At 41.1% G+C, this 21,913-nt stretch overlaps 8 non-coding genes across 8 annotated transcripts; 5 read left to right on the top strand and 3 right to left on the bottom strand.

Moving 5' to 3' along the window:
• Nucleotides 1–14,884: 14,884 nt before the first annotated feature.
• trnav-uac (transfer RNA valine (anticodon UAC)) lies at nt 14,885–14,957 on the bottom strand. Its single transcript has one exon. It is a non-coding gene; the product is annotated as a tRNA-Val (tRNA).
• A 351-nt stretch (nt 14,958–15,308) lies between these two features.
• trnav-uac (transfer RNA valine (anticodon UAC)) lies at nt 15,309–15,381 on the bottom strand. The gene has a single exon. It is a non-coding gene; the product is annotated as a tRNA-Val (tRNA).
• Nucleotides 15,382–15,828: 447 nt separating this feature from the next.
• trnav-uac (transfer RNA valine (anticodon UAC)) lies at nt 15,829–15,901 on the bottom strand. The gene has a single exon. It is a non-coding gene; the product is annotated as a tRNA-Val (tRNA).
• A 2,782-nt stretch (nt 15,902–18,683) lies between these two features.
• On the top strand, nt 18,684–18,758 carry trnav-uac (transfer RNA valine (anticodon UAC)). Its single transcript has one exon. It is a non-coding gene; the product is annotated as a tRNA-Val (tRNA).
• Nucleotides 18,759–19,813: 1,055 nt separating this feature from the next.
• On the top strand, nt 19,814–19,886 carry trnav-uac (transfer RNA valine (anticodon UAC)). The gene has a single exon. It is a non-coding gene; the product is annotated as a tRNA-Val (tRNA).
• Nucleotides 19,887–20,493: 607 nt separating this feature from the next.
• Nucleotides 20,494–20,566, top strand: trnav-uac (transfer RNA valine (anticodon UAC)). The gene has a single exon. It is a non-coding gene; the product is annotated as a tRNA-Val (tRNA).
• Nucleotides 20,567–21,113: 547 nt separating this feature from the next.
• Nucleotides 21,114–21,186, top strand: trnav-uac (transfer RNA valine (anticodon UAC)). Its single transcript has one exon. It is a non-coding gene; the product is annotated as a tRNA-Val (tRNA).
• A 606-nt stretch (nt 21,187–21,792) lies between these two features.
• trnav-uac (transfer RNA valine (anticodon UAC)) lies at nt 21,793–21,865 on the top strand. Its single transcript has one exon. It is a non-coding gene; the product is annotated as a tRNA-Val (tRNA).
• The last annotated feature ends 48 nt before the right edge of the window (nt 21,866–21,913 follow it).

Raw genomic sequence — 21,913 nt, 5'->3', positions numbered from 1 at the left:
CCCCCCCCCCCCCCCCCCATAGGCCCCGCCCCCTAGGCCACACCCACACGCCGACCCATGCCCTCTCCCCTGACTGACAGGGCTGTCAGCCAATCAGAAGAGAGAGGTGTCTCAAATTCATATTCAACATGAATATGAAAAGTGGAAAAATGAAGAAAAAAAAAGTGGAAATGTAGTAAATTTCTACATTTTTCCACTTTTATATGCATATTTGTTTTCTTGGTGAAGGTCACGTAAAAAGGTTGAAATCACTCTCTATATCACAATTTATATTATATTTAATTATTTCTCTTTATTTACAGCCCAGAAGTGTTTTATTCCTTTTTTTAACAAGTTCAACCATGTAAAGCTGTTTCTACCCTTGTTTTGAGAAGTGATGCATAAATGTCCTTTATTATTAAAATTTGTATAATTATGGTTATCATAATAATGTATTACTCTCATGTTTTTGCCTCTAGCCTGCTAACATTGTCCGACAACCAGCAGAGGCTCCAGAAAATGACTACTCCAGTCAAGACATAGTCATCAGAAAAACACAAGCTGTTGTTTCATCACTTAAGTTTTCTTTAAATAATGTTAATCAGTGAACTCCAGAGGTGCTGATGGTTACTTTTAGATGGAGCAAGGCTAGCGTTTTCCCTCTGCTTCCAGTCTTCGTGCTAAGCTAAGTTACCCTGCTGCTAGCTGTAGGTTGATATGGAGTGGAAAGACGTGACAGTGGGATCAATCTGGATATTTAACTTTTCCTTCAAAGGGAAAACACACATTTTCTTATATACAAAAGATTAATGTTGTGTTCACACCATTCTTTTATGCAGAGTGATTACATACAAAGTTAATGCAAAGACGTGAAAAGGTGGGAATTCAGGCGGTGTAAGTGATGTAACGCAAATAAACTGAATAAATGTATTTTTGTGCGAGTTGAGACCAGATATCAAAATGCATGTGTATGAATCAGAGACTGTCTATGGCTTAATCAATATCATCTTTACGCCTTCATGACGTACTTTGAGTCTACAATGCTAGCATAGCATAGCACCAATCAAGCCAAACTCCATTCAGAAAACAAGTATTTTAAAAGTAGTTTGCTTGTGTTCTTGCAGAGAGAACTGACAAAACATGAATGCAATTCTTTTACAAATCAGCATTATTATGTTGTAATTTCAGCATCCTTTTTATGGGTTTAATGCAATTAAATCAAAGCTATTTTATTATTATATTATTTTTGGGTTCATACCGCTGTATTAAACCAGCCATGAGCCTCTGGATGAGGGTTTGAACCCGGACAGGATTGGATATCTGTGACAGCATCACGGTCACGCTGACATAAGAGCTCACAGAAACAACACATGAGGTGTTTGTGGTTCACAAAACAAACAGGTTAAAACGAAGAAGACAAGTCGAGGCGTGAAGAGGAAGGAAGGAGGCGTTATACGGACGGCAAGAGAGATAATGTTAAAAAAAAACAAGAAACCACAGAGAAACACAGCCTCAGCAGAAACATCACCTCCATCCATTCCTCCTCCAGCAGCTCAGACCTGAAGATAACCATCAGCTGAGAACCACGATCAAACTGTTTCCCACACAAGTCAAAACTCCGACATGTTTCAGGACTGAGGGATCCAGATACCGTTGGTTTTGATCCTAACCCTAACCTATTGGTGTATTGATGACGCAATAGTTTATAAAACATTTTGTGTCCAATAAAACGCTGTTCATGCATTTTAAATTTCGTTTGAACGTCATGTGGTCCATACTGACTACGCTACGCTAAAGCTAGAGAGACTTCCCATTGTGAAAGGGTCAAACAAACACAGGACTTTCACCCAGAACGGTGTTAGAGACCGACGTCTCGGCGGCTGTGGCACATGAGGTAGAGCGCTTGTCCCGTAACCACAAGGTTGGTGGTTCAAACCCCTCTACCGGCAACATGCCGAGGTGTCCTTGAGCGAGACACCTAACCCCAAGTTGCTCCCCGGGCGCTTCATTGCAGCCCACTGCTCCTCCGGGATGGTTAAATGCAGAGAAATAATTTCCCCATTGGGGGCTAATAAAGGCTTAATTATTATTAAAGTCTTGCTGTTTTTCTTGACGATATGTTGTGACGTGTTTTTCTCGGTACTCTGTTTCTGTGCGTACTTTACTAACTTTACCTTCTTATTTCAAGTCCAACATAGAACTCCAACTGAGTCTTCTGTCTAGCGGATCCCGCAACATGGATTTCAGGAGTCCGACTCTCCTGTGTTTCAAATCAATAATTTAAGCATATAAACGTTACTGGTTTTGAACCAGAACCTTCAGTAATTGTGTCAAGAAGATTGTGGAAACAACAAAGGTTTCTCTTAAAAATGATATTCCCATACAACTAAACTGTATTTTTGGTTACGATTGGAGGGAAGCGTATTTTCAATCAGATTATAGTCGTAGTTTTAAACACGTAGTTAACGGTGTAAATCAAACCAAACAAAAAACACAATAAAACTAGTAGTATATTTGTGTCGCAAGTTAACATAGCGTTAAAATTAGTTACATAATCACAATCAATTTTGGTTTGATACAGGACAAGAACCAAGTTCTCTTGGGTGAAAGTCCCGATTAGAAGACATCAAAAACAAATGTTTTGTTAAGAACGTTATTTTTAGGGAAATAGGCTGGAAAATATCGTGTGTGAGATTAAATGGGCTATTTTAATGTAACTGATACATATTTAATAATCATCTAAGTAAATATGAATATCTAATTGGACCTTGAATGGACTCAGATTGGGATCCTAATGGAAACGTTATGGATTATACCTCTACTCTAACATGCCTTCAGTTGACCTGCTGTATCATAGCCTCCACTAGACCAGAATGGTCCTCAGAGCCCTTGAGCCAGGCTCCTTCTCCCATGTAGCTGCACTGGATCTGTGCAGTCTTGAATCAGTGGAAGCTCTGAAGTGCAGGTGGAGCTAACGGGGCCTCCAACATCCCACTCTGCTCCACAAAACAAATCCCGGCTGAGCTTCAGAGCTTCATTTGAAGCGATTAAGGCTGAAAACAGGCGGGAAGCGTAAATATAGAAGACGAGAGCGGCTCTCCGCGGAGCAGCAGGAGCTCCATTCTTCCTCCAAATTGGCAGAACAGGGGGACGATTTACCGGCTCTCCTCCCCCTCATCAGGCCCAGTCAATACTCTCACAGCGGAGCGTCACGGGTTGTTGGGATAATTCCTCCACGCCGCCCGGAGGGATCGGCGGCTTCTCCCTCCGAACATCCCACGCACTGGACGGCTGCAGGAGGAATCTCACATTCATTATCCGTCCTCATCAGCTCTAATGAGAGAGACTCGGCTCCCCGTCTCACATCCGTCCTCAGCTCGTCTGCACACAAACGGTAGAAAACTGTTTTCTAATGAGGAGGACGGCGTCCTTCAGAGCACCGCGGAGAGAAGGAAGTGCATCCAGAACTGATCCAGTGAATGTGAGTTCAGTTCAGATGAGACCAGCGTTCCACTTAAAGGCCTCTGAAGGGTCAGTCAGCCGAACCACAGAAAGAAAGGATTCAAATGACTGAACTGGCTTTTCTCTGCTTTCTCTGCTACTAACTGTCACTGAAATACTGTTGAACCACTACAAGCAAACACAAAATAAAAGCACAAAATAAAAGCAGACATTGATGGATTTTAAGATGATTGAGATTAATTTCAATCAATAGTATTAGACCCTCACACAGACCTGACCTTTATAGAAAAAAATGCAAATTCATTGTCATTGGTTATCACATCTCACCCTGTTGACACTTTGACTGGCGACAATTTATAAAATGTTTCTTTGAATTTACTTAATCTTGTGAAGTTGCACGAAATAAATTGATCTAACTCCAGATATATTTATTTTAAAGTTGACTTCATGTAAGTTTTGTAAATAAATTCAGATGATTTATATTCATAATTTGAGCTCAGCTATTTTTTGAGTAGAGTTTACTCACTAAACCTATGTTCAGTGAACTTTCTTGTCATATAAATAATTTAAGCAGAAAAACAAAGTTTTGAACCAGAACCTTCAGTATTGTTGTGTCAAGAAGATTATAAAAACTACAACAGCCTCCAAGAAGTTCGGTTCCCAAAAAAATAAAATGCATTTTTCTGTCTCATCACAGTTTTAAACTAGAAGATCAAAGTTCGTCTTAAAATAAGTTTGTTTTCAATCTAAGTTAAGTTGCAAACGTAACGTACTACGCAACTTAAAAATAATAAAAAACTTAACTTCAATTCACAGGATCTCATTGCGTTTTCCAAATTGAGATCTGGGGACTTTATTTTTACTTTCCAGGGCGGAGCTTGCAGCGCTGAACATTTCTGATTGGTTGAGTTCTTGTGATTCCCAGGTCGCCATCAACCATCCAGTCTCTTTTCTCCTCCTATCAGGAGCCGGGTCGCTGGGGAGGCAGGCTTAGCAGACTTAGCAGAGTATTACAGACGTCTTCCAGCTCTTCCTGATAAAACCCCGAGGCGTTCCCAGGCCGGAGCAGATACATAATCCCTCCAGTGGGTTCTGGGTCTTCCCCGGGGCCTCGTACCAGTTTGACGGGAGGCGATGGGATGATAAACCACCTCATGGCATCATCCACCATTTTTAAATAATCTGCATCTGAGAGCCGTTGGCGGGGTTTTCCTTGAGACGCGAGTTTTGAGCCGTGCTAAAAGCTGTTAATATGTCACTTTATTAAGTTTTAATATGTTTTCGGGCGAGAAAGAAACCGTTAAGATTCACAATATGTGGTCAGTTTATTTTAAATAACGGCTGTTTGGGAACCACGTTTTCAGAGATGTGAGGTTTCCATTGATAGGGGGCCCAGAGACCAGTCCTTCTGTGGCTTTGTTATCCATACAGATATTGTTATATCTGTATGAATATGTATATGAAACAATGGACTGAAAGGTTGTTTTTTGGGACTAGAAGTTGTGATGGAAACCTGCCGATAGTTTTGCTTTATTCATCCTTAGTTTATGGGGTTTGAACCGTTGATAAATCACATTTGAAAAACTCAACATCAATGTGTCTTTAAAAAATAAGATCTTAATTACTCTGTTTAATCAAAAGATCTCACTGTCAGCTGTTTTTATTAAAATACCTCCAACCAAAGAAGTAGTCCCAAACAAACCCGGTGATGACTATATGAAAAGCTGAAAGTACAGAAGGAAATACATCTATTCATCTACAGAAAACACACTTCAACACATTCACTCTTAAACAGTCAGATCAGATTATCTAGAAACAAACAGCCTGTCCCAGAGCTAAGGATTCTGGGAAACCAGCCTCTCAAATGCTTCTTTCATCCCCAAAATCCACCAGCACACGACTCCCTCCACAGCAGAGAAACAGTGAACTTACATGTGTGTGTCCTCTTCACGGCTGCTGAAGAACCTGCAACACAGAAAAAGAAGATGATTTTAGCTGCAGATCAGGTGGTTGGTGTTGTTTCTTCGGGGTTATGGTGGAGTTCATGGAGCAGTGACGCTTTGTGCTTTCTGTAATGTACCGAGAGACGAAGTGAACCTCAAATATAAACACGATGACTTTTGTACGACGTTAATAAATAACAAATACAGCTTTTCTAGACAGCATGTCATGTGGCTCACTGCATGTTTAGATAAAGTTGTAGTTAAAAAACCCCCCAGAAAAAACCAATCTAATATGGTTGTCTCATCAGAGGACTGGTTCACCTCTAGACCTCCTCTCACACAGGACGTGACCCCCATTCCTTTATAATCCCGTCGTGACATCACACCTGCTGTTTGAAACGCTAAACAAATGTCATCACATAAAGAAAGTTGATAAAACAACGAGGAGGACGAGCTTCGTTCTTCCTCTCAGAGTCGTCAGTCCTAACGCCGTCTGGTATTTTGGGGTAAACGCTGCTCGTCGTCTGGCTGATCTCCAGGAGGCCGTGGGGGGCCGGAGACGGATCCCGGGGCCAAAAATCTGCCGGGGCCACGGTGACTCTCTCTCCTCTGGTGACGCTCCGCTCGGCCCATCTGGACCGGGTGTGTGTGTGTGTGTGTGTGTGTGTGTGTGTGTGTGTGTGTGTGTGTGTGTGTGTGTGTGTGTGTTTTAAGAATATCAATACCGACGGCAGTGAAGAGGTGGAAGCTGTTACCACGGTAACGAGGTCTCACTTTAGGACAAGTCCAAAATAATCAGGCTGCTACAGATTATAAATAGCAAAGTGTGTGTGTGTGTGTGTGTGTGTGTGTGTGTGTGTGTGTGTGTGTGTGTGTGTCAGGAGAAACCTGATTAATATCTGTAACATTTTTAAGATTGAACTGGAGGTCATCAGATTAACATGATATGCAGCATTACAAGATTAAATACAGAGAGAGAAGTGTGTAGCCCCGCCCTAAAGCATCCCCTGCTTTATGGTCTGTTTGACTCTAAATGGAGCATCATTTACTAAATGAACATCATGCTGTATTGAAGAAGACTTGAAACTAGAGATTGAGACCATAAACTCATGTTTACAATGTTTACTGAGGGAATAAATCAAGAGAGAAGTAGAGTCATTTTCTCATAGACTTCTATACAACCAGAGGAGTCGCCCCCTGGTGGACAGCAGAGAGAATGCAGCTTTAACACAGGAAGCTGTGACTTCACTCGGCAGACGTGGAGGTAGCGTCTGGTTGCTTTTTTAAATATCTCATGTAATCTTGTGTTTCTTTTTTTAAAGCATTTTTATTTTTCCTCTAAATCTACAAATAAACTTTCCCGGCCTTCGTGTGAATCCCCTCACGAGGCTCAGACATTGGTCCCGTCTCTTCAGAATGAAAATGTGTTGGATCATTTTATGTAACAGACACCAACGTGTGAATGACGGAAGATGCCAAGCGATGTTACGTATTGCATGTGTGAAAAGAGGCATATGAAGTTTGTTTTATGATCCACAGTGAACCCGTTTGCAACAGCGAGACGCCTCAGAGCAGCAGGAGGAGAAAGCGTCACGGGGATCCTCACCGTTTATTACGCTCTGCTCTCTGGCAGCGTTTCAGAGGAAACGTCTGTTTGCTCATTTCTATATTATATTTCTATATATTTATATTTTTAAATGCGATCTTTTAAAACAAAGATGAAATCCTATTAAACACGTGTATTTATGATTTTCTTCCATTCAGTCGTCCCCCTCTGGTACAGTTCACCTCTCCTGTCAAGTCTCCTCCCATCAGCCATCTGGTCATCTGCCATCACACACACACACACACACACACGCACGCACGCACGCACACACACACACACACACACGCACACACAGACACACACACACGCACACACACACACACACACACACACAGGCGACAGGATGTTCGGTCACTGTCGAGCGGCCCGTGGAGGCCGACATGCAGCGCTGCGTCTCCTTGTTCAGTCCTTCCAGTCACCTGAGGTTTCAGTCACCTGAGGCCCAACGGAACTTTTTACAGTCTCTAATGATATTTATTGTTTTTAAATAGTTTAATCTGCCTTTAATTTCTCCGATAGACGTTGTAAACTTTTTTTGGAAACAGTATAAAGTCACATTGTGTCTGACTCTGAGCTTTGGAGGAGGAGACGTTTGTTTATCCATTTATTTCTGTATGATCCTGTTCAGAGTCCTTTAATACAAAGTCTGGTCTGATAAAACTACAACCTAATATGTTATCAAGTAGAGCCTCATATTACTGCTTAAGATGCTGAGTAAACATAGTCAAAAAATAAAGACAGAAACAGCAGCATATGATATGAAACATTAAAATAACCTTCTACTTCTGACACATCTCATTTTACAGGAGCCTCTTGATCCAAACAGATTCCAAAAATATTCATCTTCTGATGTGAGATCAGCTGATGGTTTTTCCCAGAGAAGAGGTCTCACTCTGTCATTTAGTTCTGATGCTGGAGATAAACCCACGGTTGAAGCAGTCTATAAACTGGGTGTTACAGTTTGAATTTAAACGTCTGATGATGAAAAACAATCTTCTTCTAGTTTCTGAGTCTCTCGTTTAAAACAAACTGAACTGTTTAAGAGCTAAACGTCACTGCTAACCTGACTCCTGAGGGACAAACAGGACGAAGTGGAGGAAAAAACATCATTTGTGATCGTGACTGACATCATATTTGTCCTCAAACTGTCCCTGAAATAATTGAATATGAGCAGTGTATTAAAGACTAAAGAAGGAAAGGTCAACCTAAATAGATTGGAGCGACCAATTTGCACACAGGGACGTGATGAATGTCCCCTGAGGGCCACAGAAGGTGATCCATGCTGTTTTTTTGTTTCCAGGTCATTCTGGTAGAGAAATGGAGCAGGAGCAGAAAACCAGCAGATCATTAGCCGCGATGCTAACACCTGCATGCTAACAGAGACAAAGCTAGCATGCTGACGCAGTAGTTAGCAGTAAACATGACATTCAGTTTACACTTTGTCGACCTCTCTGAGCATGAATCCTCCTCCTGATGGTGTCAGATAAAACCCCCGAACCTTCACAGCCTCCAGATCTGATCTGCTTCCTGTCAGAGGACTCAGCAACACTGTGGTATTACTGAGAAAAACCTGAGCAAGGTACACGCAACCAGAAGAAGAAGAAGAAGAAGAAGAAAGGTAGAAATAAATGATCCAGTTGATTTCATCGATCATCAAAGGCTGACCTGGAAAACAACTTGATTTAATGTGGCTGCAAAACGCCTCATCAGCAGGAAAAACTCTCGCTCTGTGTTTCCAAGTTCAGCGAGGTGATGTTGTTTATCTGCAGCGACCTTTGACTGCACGCACACGCACACACACACCTCCACACACACTTCATATTTCAAAGACATGGTAATAGGCGTTGTCATCATCCACCTACGAGGCTTTATCATGGAATCTAGGCCAGATTAGAATATTCATTAGCTCTGCCCTTTTCAACTGCAGGCTGCAGGAGGAGGAGAAGCTGCTGCAGCTTCAAGAAATGCAGAATCCCAGAATGCTTTGGTCTGTCAGCAGGTGGCAAGAAAAACGAATCAACACAACAACCTGAGAGAGAGAGAGAACGTCTCTGGTGTCACTATTTCTGTTTACAACCAACGTACAAACTTTTTAAATGCCACAAAAACAAATGTGATTTATAGGACTGTACAAAGATATCGACATATTTTCTAAACGATAGTGTATCAATACGTCCGCGACTACTATGGATACATTTACAAACAAAAACCTGTTTTAAACATATTTAAATGTCCTTTAAATTGCCTCGAATCCTTATAAACTCTCGATGTCTAAGGTCAGTGACCTCTCGGCCTGTCACACGATCCGACAATTCTGCTGAGTGATTATGTGCAAAGCAAATACTTTTTGAAGTAGTTTTGATGCAATTTGTCTGTTGAGTAATCAATATGTGAGGTAAGTATGAGACTATCAACTTGGTAGACAGCAAGTTGTATTTTCAGATCTTGTTTTTACATTTTCATAGTAAAAAAAGATTATTACACTACATTGCACTATGTCTGGGATCGTAACGTATTGTATCGCAATATATCGTGATATATCGTTACGAAAGTCTGAGGTTTGAAAATGATCAGATACCGTCGTGGTTCTGACCATAAACGATGGCATCTAGCGATCTTGTGGCGTTATTCCTCACTACGTATCCAGATATGTTTAATGAGGTGCTTGTCAACGCACAGCCCGAGTGAACTGAGTGTTCCCATCAACTGGTTGGAGCGAATAAACCCAACTACAGTGTAGTGTGGTCTGTAGTTATAGGCTACATGTATCTCGACTGTAATCCACCAGTAAACAGAGTAGAAGAAGAAGAAGATGTTACGAACAAGAACAAAACATGTCCCCTTGGTCATCTATGAAGGAAAGTGAAGAAAGGTCTTCTGGAATGTGTTTCAGTTGGGGAAGTTTCAATTGTTCTCTCATGTCAGCTAGTGTTGTTCATGTTGTTCGTACATAACAACTATATTAAAATATATAAAACTATGACAGCAGAAACAGCTGATCAGTCATGTGAGTTAAATGTTCGCTGTTAGTCGGAATCTTCGTGGTCGTTGTGAGTCTCTTTGTGGTCGTTGTGAGTCTCTTTGTAGTCGTTGTGAGTCTCTTTGTAGCCGTTGTGAGTCTCTTTGTAGCCGTTGTGAGTCTCTTTGTGGTCGTTGTGAGTCTCTTTGTAGCCGTTGTGAGTCTCTTTGTAGCCGTTGTGAGTCTCTTTGTGGTCGTTGTGAGTCTCTTTGTAGCCGTTGTGAGTCTCTTTGTAGCCGTCTCTTCGGACATGAATCTGGTTTTGAGCAGCAGATTTTCTTTTGGACAACAGACACCAGTCTCACAGATATGTAACAGTATCTGTCTGTAATATCTTTACTTCATTCTGCTGTGATCTACTCCGTGAACTCCTCGTCTTCCTCCCTCTTCCTCTCTTCCAGTCTGCAGTCTGTCACAGCGATCACACACTGACACACTGACCCAGAACCAGCAGCTCACTGCTGAAATATTCACAGCTCCTCTGAGGAGAGGACGGCCGGTCGGGATTCACTTTGTGGGACATTAACAGTGTGGTTACTATGACAACAGAGGACATCCGGCATGTTGAAACGCTGTGTTCCTCACTAGAAACACACCGACTGATGACACTGGACGGAACATTAGAGCCAGAAACATCTGGACACGACAGGAAGTGAAGAACTTTGATGTCTGGCTGTAAAGTGTCAGCGTCCAATCAGAGACGAGCTTTGAAGAAGAGAAGAGAAAGCCTTCCTCACTGTATCCGTATGTGTGGATTCAGAACATTGGTGATGTCAAACAGAAACAATACCGCAGACCAGCTTCTATGAACTATTGGCATTACAGGCGTTCATGGTTTCCAGAGGATGTATCGCCTCTGATGGTACTTAGTGACACCAGCAGGAAGAAAAAGTTCAATTACTCTTTATTATCATAGGCACAACTAAAAAATAAATATAAAATAAAATAAAAGGTATTTACTTCAATTTGTCTTTTTGCAAGTAAAACAAAAAATGGATACATGAAATGGTGTTGGAGTGAAAGTTAAAGCCCAGGGTTAAAATATAATAATTACAAAATACAAAATAAAATACTATAATTGCAGTAATGTATATGAGTGGAATGTAAAACATGTAAATATATATGTATACATATAAAGGCCCCAGCTGGACTTTGTGTGTTAATTAGCAAATGTAAACTAAGATGGTAGTTTATGGAAAACTATTTAACATTATATCTGCTAAACATTAGCATGATAGCCTTGTCAGTGTTAGCATGTTGACATTAGCATTTAGCTTAAAGCAGCCTCACAGAGCTGCTGGCGTTGCTGCAGACTTGTTTTCGTCTTCGACCATCCTGATCCGTGTCTCAGTGCGTTCAGTTATCTCGCTTGGACCAGTTGATTTTAAATCTGGAACGTTTCACACGAAGGTTCACTTTGTTTGGCAAAAACAAGTCGAGATGGCGGTGGAGCGAGTCAACCCTTTAAGAGATGATCTAATCAAGGTCAGCTGATGCGCTATTTCAACGGCTCTTGAGGTGACACATCCTCTGATAAGATGCACCAGGATATTGATTTATAGACGCAATATAGATTGCTCACCGGATATTTTGTTGATTTAATGAACACACTGAAAACAAAAAGGCGATACAGACTGCTGGTGATCCACAATGAAGAAGAAACGAAGAAGAGTTTTGAGGTAAACCTTCAGAGTAACATTTCTGACCAATGAGACGAGGTTTGTTTACTTCTGGACCATGCTGCATGGAAATAAACCCGATTCTGATTCTTCACAGTTTTTAATGTAAAGACAAACAAACGAGACAAATTCAACGATCGTATCCAATAAGTCTCTAATTCAGAACAAAGCCAACGATGTGCAGGTCTGAGGCCCTGGTTCCATTCTAAACCTAATCAAACATTGAGTATGCACTCAGTTCTCGGGTTTCTCCGTCGTCCCCCTCTCCTCCATAATTCATGGGTGGAGCTGAGCAGAAAGCAGCAGCAGAAGGAGACTCATGAGGGACGTAGAAGCCGCCTCCCTGCAGGGTTGGACGGGCGCTGGACGTGGAGGCGGAGCCAGAGGAGGCATTAAGAAGACGGAGCAGACGGCGAGGTGAGCGGATCCCTCAGGGCTCTGATGGATGGAGGGCAGGAACATTCAGACGGAGCCTCTGTGGGTCGGACCAACAGCTCCGACAACCGTCTCCAGCTGAGCCCGAGTGAATTCAAACACTAGGTTTTAGGTTCTGTTCCCACCAGGACTCCACTCCTCGCTCACTAACACTCACTGCTCATCTATTTTTCATTCAGCTGTCAGCTTTTGTTTTGGATCTCCGTTTCCAGCAGGAGGTTCTAGATACGTGTCGAGTCTCAGTCTGAAGAAGTTGTTGTTTGAAACAAATATTCCAGCTGTAGTCTTTTGAATGTCAAAGCTCAAAAAAAATAACTTTAATGTTATTTAAAACACTACAAACTAAACACCAAAGATAGTGTGAGACAAGAAGACAAGACAAACAGCAGGACCTCCATGAAACTGTAGAGAAACTCTGTTTGTGTGCTTTTCAGCTCAATAAGATGAGATTGTTGGGCAAAAAATCGTCAATTATTAATTTTTGGGGTCTTTTGTTCTAATGTGACTTTGTCATTTCTTGCAACTCCCCCTGCACTAGTTTTTTTTTATTCTATTTTAATTTCAAAAGCTCTTATTTTGGTTCTGTTTGTTTCACATAACTTTCAAAGTTTCCACAGATGCCACTCTTCAAAGATCAACTGAACCAACATTCAGAGGTTTGAGAGGAAGGACTTCCTGCTCTTTATGGGAAATCTCTTCAGGATCCAGAATGAGTCTTAAACAGCTGAAGCAGTATTTACTGTATTGTACAGTGGCTTCACTACGTATTCAGACTTCACTGGTTTGTGTTATAGATTTGTTTTGGGCAATAATTCAACATACAGTAACTCGCGATGACAAAGGGAAATACACGTTGGGTTTTTTTGTCTTTATTGCAACTTTGCATTCACATATTGTAAGTATTTGGAGCATCTCAATCTTGGTAATATGGATTTCATTGGATGGACTGATATCATATGGGTTCAGGTTCGTGTGCATGTAAGCGGGTCATTGGAGACCAACACTGTTCTTGGTAAATTATGGGGCTAAAGGGGGACAGACCCATCTAAAAAATAGTCCTTGTGGTTCCAAACCTCTTCAATTTCACAACAATGGAGCTCAAAATATAATTCTGTCCTCACAGGAAACTACTCAGTTAGGTCGAGGAAAAGATGACGTTACTAAAGTACGTAACAAATAAATCCGTCTTGTTTCACACCTGGAGAAAGAGATGGCTGCTTTATACTTCCCCGTTCATGAGTACGTGGATAACATAAAACATAATTTTGATGGATATATATGAATTACAGTCCATTATCTTTTGCAGCTTTTGCTACGAATGCTGGATGAGAAAGGAGAAAACTGCCAGCTATAAAACATGGATGTAAACAATACAAGTTTCAAAATATTCAAAAAGTATTTTATAAGGAATGAAAGTATTCTCCATGTGTTTTTGTGAGAAACACTCAATGTAAATGTGTCTTTGTTTGTTCGCACTAAAACCCCACAGACCTCCTTAAGGTCTGATCTCTAACTTTAAGACATTTCCAGACCTGCAGGCGGCCTTTAAAGTGAAGCTGAGGCTGCGTCAGGTAACAGTCTGCTGGATGACACTTTGTCTTTCTAACAACTGACAAGAGGAACACTGAAGTGGAGTCCTCCAGGCAGCAGCAGGTACAACATGTGCTGTCAAAAAACTACACCCTCTGCTGCTTCACTGTGTCTGGAAGCTAGAAGTGAGCAGGAGACGGAGAGAATGTGTCTCCCTCAGAGTCTCAGCAGAGATTAGAGCTCCTGCGTCTTATAATTGTTCAGAGCTCGTCGCTCCTCGTACCAATTATAGCGCATTAGCAGCAGACGCCAAAGTCATTTCATCGCCGCTCATCAGGGAGCTCAAAACAAAAAGAGGAAGAAGAAGCCACCCGTCCTCGCGCTGCCGCCAGTCGCTCGCAGCATCAAATGAAGTGAGGATTTAAGATGGAGCAGATAAAATGAGATTTAAGGATTAGACAGAGAGATGTGACTGAACTTTTGGTGACTTGTTTTAAAATGACAAGAAGGAAGTGAGTCGCACAGAAGCTGCTTCTGAAATGCAACACAGGAAAGCTGGTTTACATAAAACCACAAGAGAAAGAAAGAAAACAAACAGGATGCATGATTCATACATGCAGCACATCAAACATACTTCTAGATATCTCTGATTTACCTGCTGACACTGAACATTAAACAGCAGAAATAACTCAGAACACACCTCCAGTGTGAATGTTACAACAGAATGACATGGAATAGTATCCCTCTCTTTAAAGGGGATTACAGCAAATTCATATTTCACTTTCATAAAGATGGGGGACTCAAAAGAGATGGTTAAAAAATAAAAAGAACCAAAACTCCCCAAAAATTGGATCATACATTTCCCACAATGCAATTCAACACTGTCTTAACATGTGAATTCTGGAGTTATGGCCAAAAATCATGTTACGGGAAGTAACAGTGACCTTTCAGCCAATCCTGGGGTCCAAGTGGACGTTTGAGCCAAATTTGTAGAATTTCCCTCCAGGACTTACATGAGCACGACCCGAAAACGTAACGCCTACAGCCCGGCTGTTGTAGACGCATGCAAATAAGGGTTATTCACTTTCACTCTGTTCTAAATACAAATCTTAGAGTGATGACTCTTACGACAATAACAGCTGCTAATAGTAAGATTTATTTGCTTCTGGTACAATCCAGCATGCATTGACTTCACAGCTTATAATACCCAGCTGGTAATAAATTAACATTCTGGTTCCACTGGGGATTGAACCCAGGACCTTCTGCGTGTAAAGCAGATGTGATAACTACTACACTATGGAACCTCTGGGTCTCTCAGTATTCTCAAATATGTGTTTTAGTGTCACCGCTGTTTTACTGTCATGATTTTAGGTCTCAACACTTAAACACTGAGTTGTAGTTGATATGTGAACATCCAATCACAAACCACAAAGTAAAGCCTTTCAGTTGGAGAGAGGGTTATGAAATAGGAAATGTATATAAAGTATTATAGAAGGAGAGGATGAGAAGGACAACGACCACATAACTGACACTCACTGAGGAGGAATACTGCTAAATGCTCACGTGAATGTTATACAAAACCATAATCCTCATGACAAACAGACAACTTCTCAACTGAAATCCCCACATTTATGGATTTTACAGTTTCACAGTTCTGGTTCCACTGGGGATTGAACCCAGGACCTTCTGCGTGTAAAGCAGACGTGATGACTACTACACTATGGAACCTCTGTAAAAACATGTCCTCTAACTAACATCAGAAAAGTGTTCAAACTCATTCACTTACTGTTACTAACATTCTGCTTCAATAAAGAACCACTGACATGTTCTATGTTCTACTGAGCTTTCATTTAGAGCATGTATAACTGTTTGTACTGCTGTTTCATATCTACCTTGTTTCCATAAATCCTTATGGGAGTTTTAGTTGATTTGCACATATCCATCAAAACCACACATTTTAATTTACTGAACTGTGAAACATGAAAGAACCAGTCTTTAATTGAGAATTTCAACATTTCATAATTGACTTAAGACAGAGATAGGGGTCAGTGGGGATTGAACCGAGGACCTTCCGTGTTCAAAGTGCTAGTTTTCCTGTTTGTTACAGCCCGTTAAGCTTTTCTAAAGCTTTTTTTATCAATACTATCAATTTCTTCATCCATATAAGATAAGTTATGGTTCCACTGGGGATTGAACCCAGGACCTTCTGCGTGTAAAGCAGACGTGATAACTGCTACACCATGGAACCTCTTACATGTTGATGTTTCTAATTGATTGACACATAAAAGAGGTTTTGTATAATGTTCAGCAGTGGAAAAAAAAGCTGCCTCCAGAGTCTCTCTAGAACTTTGTTTCTTGGTTGGACTCCAGAACAACATGGACACAACCCCGATATCATCAGACACACAGGAAATAAACTCAAGATGGGACGTCTTCAGTTTTAAAGTATTACAGTTATAGTTGTCTGTACATCCATCGATAAACTGCAAACAGAAGCTCCTAATCGCTACGATTCATTTATTGAATTCCGATGTTTCCTGTCTTCATGCAGATAATTCCTCTGATCACACTGGAGCTGAAGTTCATGAGCTATTAGAAAGATACAAGAGTTTCACAACAATGCATGGCATACACACTGAGACACACACACACACACACACACACACACACACACACACACACACACACACACACACACACACACACACACACACACACACACACACACACACACACACACACAGAGCTCCTGGTGGTTGTTTCCTGTCTAACCACACTAACGTTCTCTGCCACCTCAGATAGCGTCACATTAAAGAGCAGCAGCTTATCACCGGCAGCCAAACACAACCGACACACTGCTGCTGCAGCTGAGGAAGCTCTGAACACTTCTACAGGTACGTGAGGAGAGGAAGTACCAGCCAGCAAACACACCACGGTCACACGCTGCTGTTGAGGTGTCTGTGGTCAACAACACGTTCTCACTCTCACTGCGTCACGTACCAATACTTGGTACCGGGCTTTCTAGTAACTCCAATGTAAACACACCTGCGTTATTATTAGACGGTAAAACTAAATAGCGAGTAAGTCCAAGTGGGGTGGAGGGGAAGGGGAGGATTGTTTGGTCAGACCAACACAGGACTTTCAACCAGGAGACCAGTGTTTCATTTCTGTGTTGGACGAGTCAGACGAATCTTTCAATGCTGGAGAGGAATGTGAGTTGACAGTTGAGCCGCTGATCAGAGCCACTTCTAGGAAAATGAAGAGACGTTACCAGAACTGAATACAGCGTTCTGTTCATTCATGTGAAAGTTGTTCAGTGGCTCATTGAGTATGAAATTCAGATGAAATAACCAGGATCTTCCGACAATCTTCCACATCAATGGGCTCTTAGAGCATTCTCACTAGTGTTTCCTTTAGGGACAGTCCATAGCCTGTATGTGAGAAGTGGACGTAGTCATCGTGACGTCACTCGTTGGTTTGTTGACTGATGTTATGAAGCCTCGAGTTTGGCATGTTGTTTTTTAGCAACCAGTGAACAGGAAGTGACCATATTAGGACTGAAGAGGAGACTACAATGTTTACTGAGGGAATAAATCAAGAGAGAAGTAGAGTCATTTTCTCATAGACTTCTATACAACCAGAGGAGTCGCCCCCTGATGGACAGGAGAGAGAATGCAGGTTTTAAGATACTTCAGCTTCGGCTTCACTCTGCCGAACTGAAGGTTGCCGCCTGGTCCAGCCTCGTTCTCATCGACATGAACAGATGAAGGAAAATAACATCTTTTAGGACCTAATGATTTAAATAAGGGCTATTAATGTGTTCGCACTAGAAGATGGTTTACCTAAAAAAAGAACCCTAAGTTACAGACATCTATATTCCAATTTAAATCTATGAAAAAAAGTATTTTTTGGCCAAAGTTGTAATTCCACCATTTGGCTGCTATGTAAGATGAGCTTTAACACCCGGTGCTCTTCCTTGGGGGAACAGCAAAGGATGGATGAAAGCTCTTCCATCGCTACATTGTTGGGTTTCTGGAGTAGGAAGTTGTACTTGGGAAATTTGGTTCAGTACATGATGGTACACGGTCTGAAAGGTTTGGGAACTTCTGCTCTAGTGAGTATTTGTGTCAGCAGGACAGTGTGTGTGTGTGGGAGTCAGAGTAAACTACAATGTGTGTGTGTTCATGGTGATGACTCTATGAGATATCAGACTGTGATGCACACTAAATATCTAAAATATCACCAGAACAACCTACTGGGCCCACACACACACACACACACACACACACACACACACACACACACACACACACACACACACACACACACACACACACACACACCCACACACACACAGACACACACAGAGATCACACCAACCCCTCCCATGCTTATTAAATATATTAAATAGGTAGTTTGAGCCTCTTGGTGCTCCAGTTGGACTCCGTACTGAGAGAGAAACATGCTGCTCGGCCTTCTGTGCCCCTTCCTCAAACCAAGCACACACACACTCACACACACACAATCACACACACACACACACACACACACACACACACACACACACACACACACACACACACACACACACACACACACACACACACACACACACATAGCCTTCTCGCCCTCAGGGCCCCCATATGGACCCGATGGATGAGCCTTTTCAAAGCTGCTCACACAGACAGGAGCACAAAGCTCTGCTCATGACAAACAGTACAGTAAAAACATATAGAGTTCATTATAACACGTTCTGCTATACATGTGAGTGGTTGAGAGGCTTCTAAGGTCAAAATAATACGGTAAGATTCAATCCAGTCTGGGTCTTTGTGATATTGTAAATCATAATCGATCAATAGTTGTTTCTGAATGTTGCTTTACCAACATTTACTCATTAACGCTGACAAAGAAGGTGTTGTAGATTGAAACACTGTTCTTATTCACAAGAATATTAAACATGCCAGATTTATTAAGAACACTAGTTATTTTTTGAATAGAAACAAATGTATGAACGAGGTTCCATAAACGAAGGTTCCATAGTGTAACACAGTTATCACGTCTGCTTTACACGCAGAAGGTCCTGGGTTCAATCCCCAGTGGAACCAGATCTCTTTCTTATTTCCACCTGTCTAATGTCTCTTGTGAAGTCAACAAATGCAGAATTGTGAAACAATCAAATAAATCTAACTACAAGCGTTTCACCCAAAAGACACGCCCACAAAACTGTTATAAAGTGGGTAAACAACCAACATGGCTGCTGTTAGAACTCACAGATGTTAAAAAAGCAGCTGGTGGAAGACTCTGGTGAAGAGGAATGAGTGCATGAGGAGAATACATCCAGACAGGCAGGTGGCTCGTCCAATCATATAATTAGGCCTACTGTAATGATTGGACGAGCTTATTACTGACCTTTGACAACCACAAATAAATTATTTTCTTTGTTTCTATCGTCAGAATACTTGATTTATTAACGTTTCAGAGTGTAATGGATGCTTTGACTGTTTTACATGTGTGTGCATTTACTGAATGTCTAAAATCAATTGTGTCTTTAGACATTCAATCCCCAGTGGAACCGCATCTCTGTCTTTACCACCCGGTTACGCCAGTTGTGAAGGCATGTATCAACGATATAAATTCAGGATTGTGCCATAAACAAAGGAAAACCATGTTCATAACCTGATCAAAAGATAACTTGACCTCAGCTCAAAGCCTTTCTTTTAAATAAACGTCTGTGAAGTGACTATCTATCTCTGAATGAGGTAAAATACTGGGTACTGAACTGATGACCCTCTGATGAAAGACCTAGCATTTACAGAATTATGAACCAGGAGTCTGTGGGGACATTCCCAGGAATTCTCAACACAGTTTTGATCTTTGGAAAGTCAAATCCAAATCTACACCTGAATTTACAGCTGATCACCAAAGGTGGTTCCAGAGAGAAGGAAACAGAGTGATCTGCTGCTACAGCCCGGCTGTGAGAAAAACAATCACTTTAACGCTTGTTTCAAATCAGTACTCTACCACAACTCTACCACAGACAACACAGTATTCTACTACTACTACTACTGCTGCTACTTCATATGCATGAATGTTTTAGGAATAATAATCCAATGACTATGAACATCTCTTCATGGTTGGTTGGAGATTATCATAACAAAGTGGTTCCATAGTGTAGTCGTTATCACGTCTGCTTTACACGCAGAAGGTCCTGGGTTCAATCCCCAGTGGAACCAGTGTTCTTACTTGTTACCACTTGGTTAAGGTCAGTTGTGAAGTCAACAAATGCAGAATTAAACCACTTTTAAATACATTCAGATATAAGAAGCTTTTCTTTGCACCTGCAGCAATGGATGTACAGACAATTGTCAAGGGATTACTTTGAAGGTTTACAAGGGTTGGTATTTTTTCGTAACTGTCAACAGTACTGTAGATTTCAAAATATCCAAACTTAAATATCAGCCCAGTATCTAACAGTACTGGATCCAAAAGTTTCTAAATCCAGCAAGAAAATTCGTCAAGTCTACAGTACTGGCAGTCCATCCCTTTAGGCCTCCCCCAAAAGCAACACCCCCAAAATTAGTATAAAGTGCTTAAACAACCAACATGGCTGCTGTTATATGTCATATTACTGAAGGTCTGAAATCAATTGTGTTGTTCCATAAACTAAGAAAATCTGAGCAGAATGTTGCCTTACCAACATTTCCTCAGTGATACAATAAAAAGAAGGTTTTGTAGAGAACCAGAAGATAGGATCACTGTTCTTAATCACTGGACTATCAAATGTTCCATGTTTAATAAAAACACTTGCTACTGATTGGTTAGAGAGCCTCAGATGACAGAGGTTCCATAGTGTAGTCGTCATCACGTCTGCTTTACACGCAGAAGGTCCTGGGTTCAATCCCCAGTGGAACCAGAACTCTGTATTATTACTACCTGTATAATAAAAAATGCAGGATTTTACCACAATCAACACAGTATCCTGCTGCTACTACTACTACTAATACTACATATGCATGAATGTTTTAGAAATAATAATCCAATGACTATGAACATCTCTTTATGGTTGATTGGAGATTAGCAAAACAAAGAGTTTCCACAGTGTAGATGTCATCACGTCTGCTTTACACAGAGAAGGTCCTGGGTTCAATCCCCAGTGGAACCAGAACGCTGTCTAATGTCAGTTGTGAACTTAACAAATGCAGGATTTTAAAACAATCAAAACAATCTTAACAATAAGCAGTTCCAGTTCACAGTGCACCAATGGACATACATGCAACTGTCACTGGATGTTTTTGAAACTGAAGTAAACTTACAGTGGTTAGTCATTTTGAGAAACTATCAAGAGAACTGTAGATTTCTAAACATTCCAGCCCAGTAGCTACCTTCACTAGCTCCAAAAGTCTCTAAATCTAGGAAGACAGTCTCCAAGTCTTCAACACTGGAGCTAATTACCTTAAAGAGGTTCCATAGTGTAGTCGTCATCACGTCTGCTTTACACGCAGAAGGTCCTGGGTTCAATCCCCAGTGGAACCAGTATTCTTACTTGTTACCACTTGGTTAAGGTCAGTTGTGAAGTCAACAAATGCAGAATTAAACCACTTTTAAATACATTCAGATATAAGAAGCTTTTCTTTGCAGTGCAGCAATGGATGTACAGACAATTGTCAAGGGATTACTTTGAAGGTTTACAGGGGTTGGTATTTTTTCGTGACTGTCAACAGGACTGTAGATTTCAAAATATCCAAACTTAAATATCAGCCCAGTATCTAACAGTACTGGATCCAAAAGTTTCTAAATCCAGCAAGAAAATTCGTCAAGTCTACAGTACTGGCAGTCCATCCCTTTAGGCCTCCCCCAAAAGCAACACCCCCAAAATGAGTATAAAGTGCTTAAACAACCAACATGGCTGCTGTTATATGTCATATTACTGAAGGTCTGAAATCAATTGTGTTGTTCCATTAACTAAGAAAATCTGAGCAGAATGTTGCCTTACCAACATTTCCTCAGTGATACAATAAAAAGAAGGTTTTGTAGAGAACCAGAAGATAGGATCACTGTTCTTAATCACTGGACTATCAAATGTTCCATGTTTAATAAAAACACTTGCTACTGATTGGTTAGAGAGCCTCAGATGACAGAGGTTCCATAGTGTAGTCGTCATCACGTCTGCTTTACACGCAGAAGGTCCTGGGTTCAATCCCCAGTGGAACCAGAACTCTCTATTATTACTACCTGTATAATAAAAAATGCAGGATTTTAC

The sequence above is a fragment of the Anoplopoma fimbria genome, chromosome 2 (genome assembly GCF_027596085.1).
Source record: "Anoplopoma fimbria isolate UVic2021 breed Golden Eagle Sablefish chromosome 2, Afim_UVic_2022, whole genome shotgun sequence".
Taxonomy (NCBI): domain Eukaryota; kingdom Metazoa; phylum Chordata; class Actinopteri; order Perciformes; family Anoplopomatidae; genus Anoplopoma; species Anoplopoma fimbria.
Note: the sequence above shows the minus strand (reverse complement) of the source record. Positions and strands in the feature narration are given on the sequence as shown.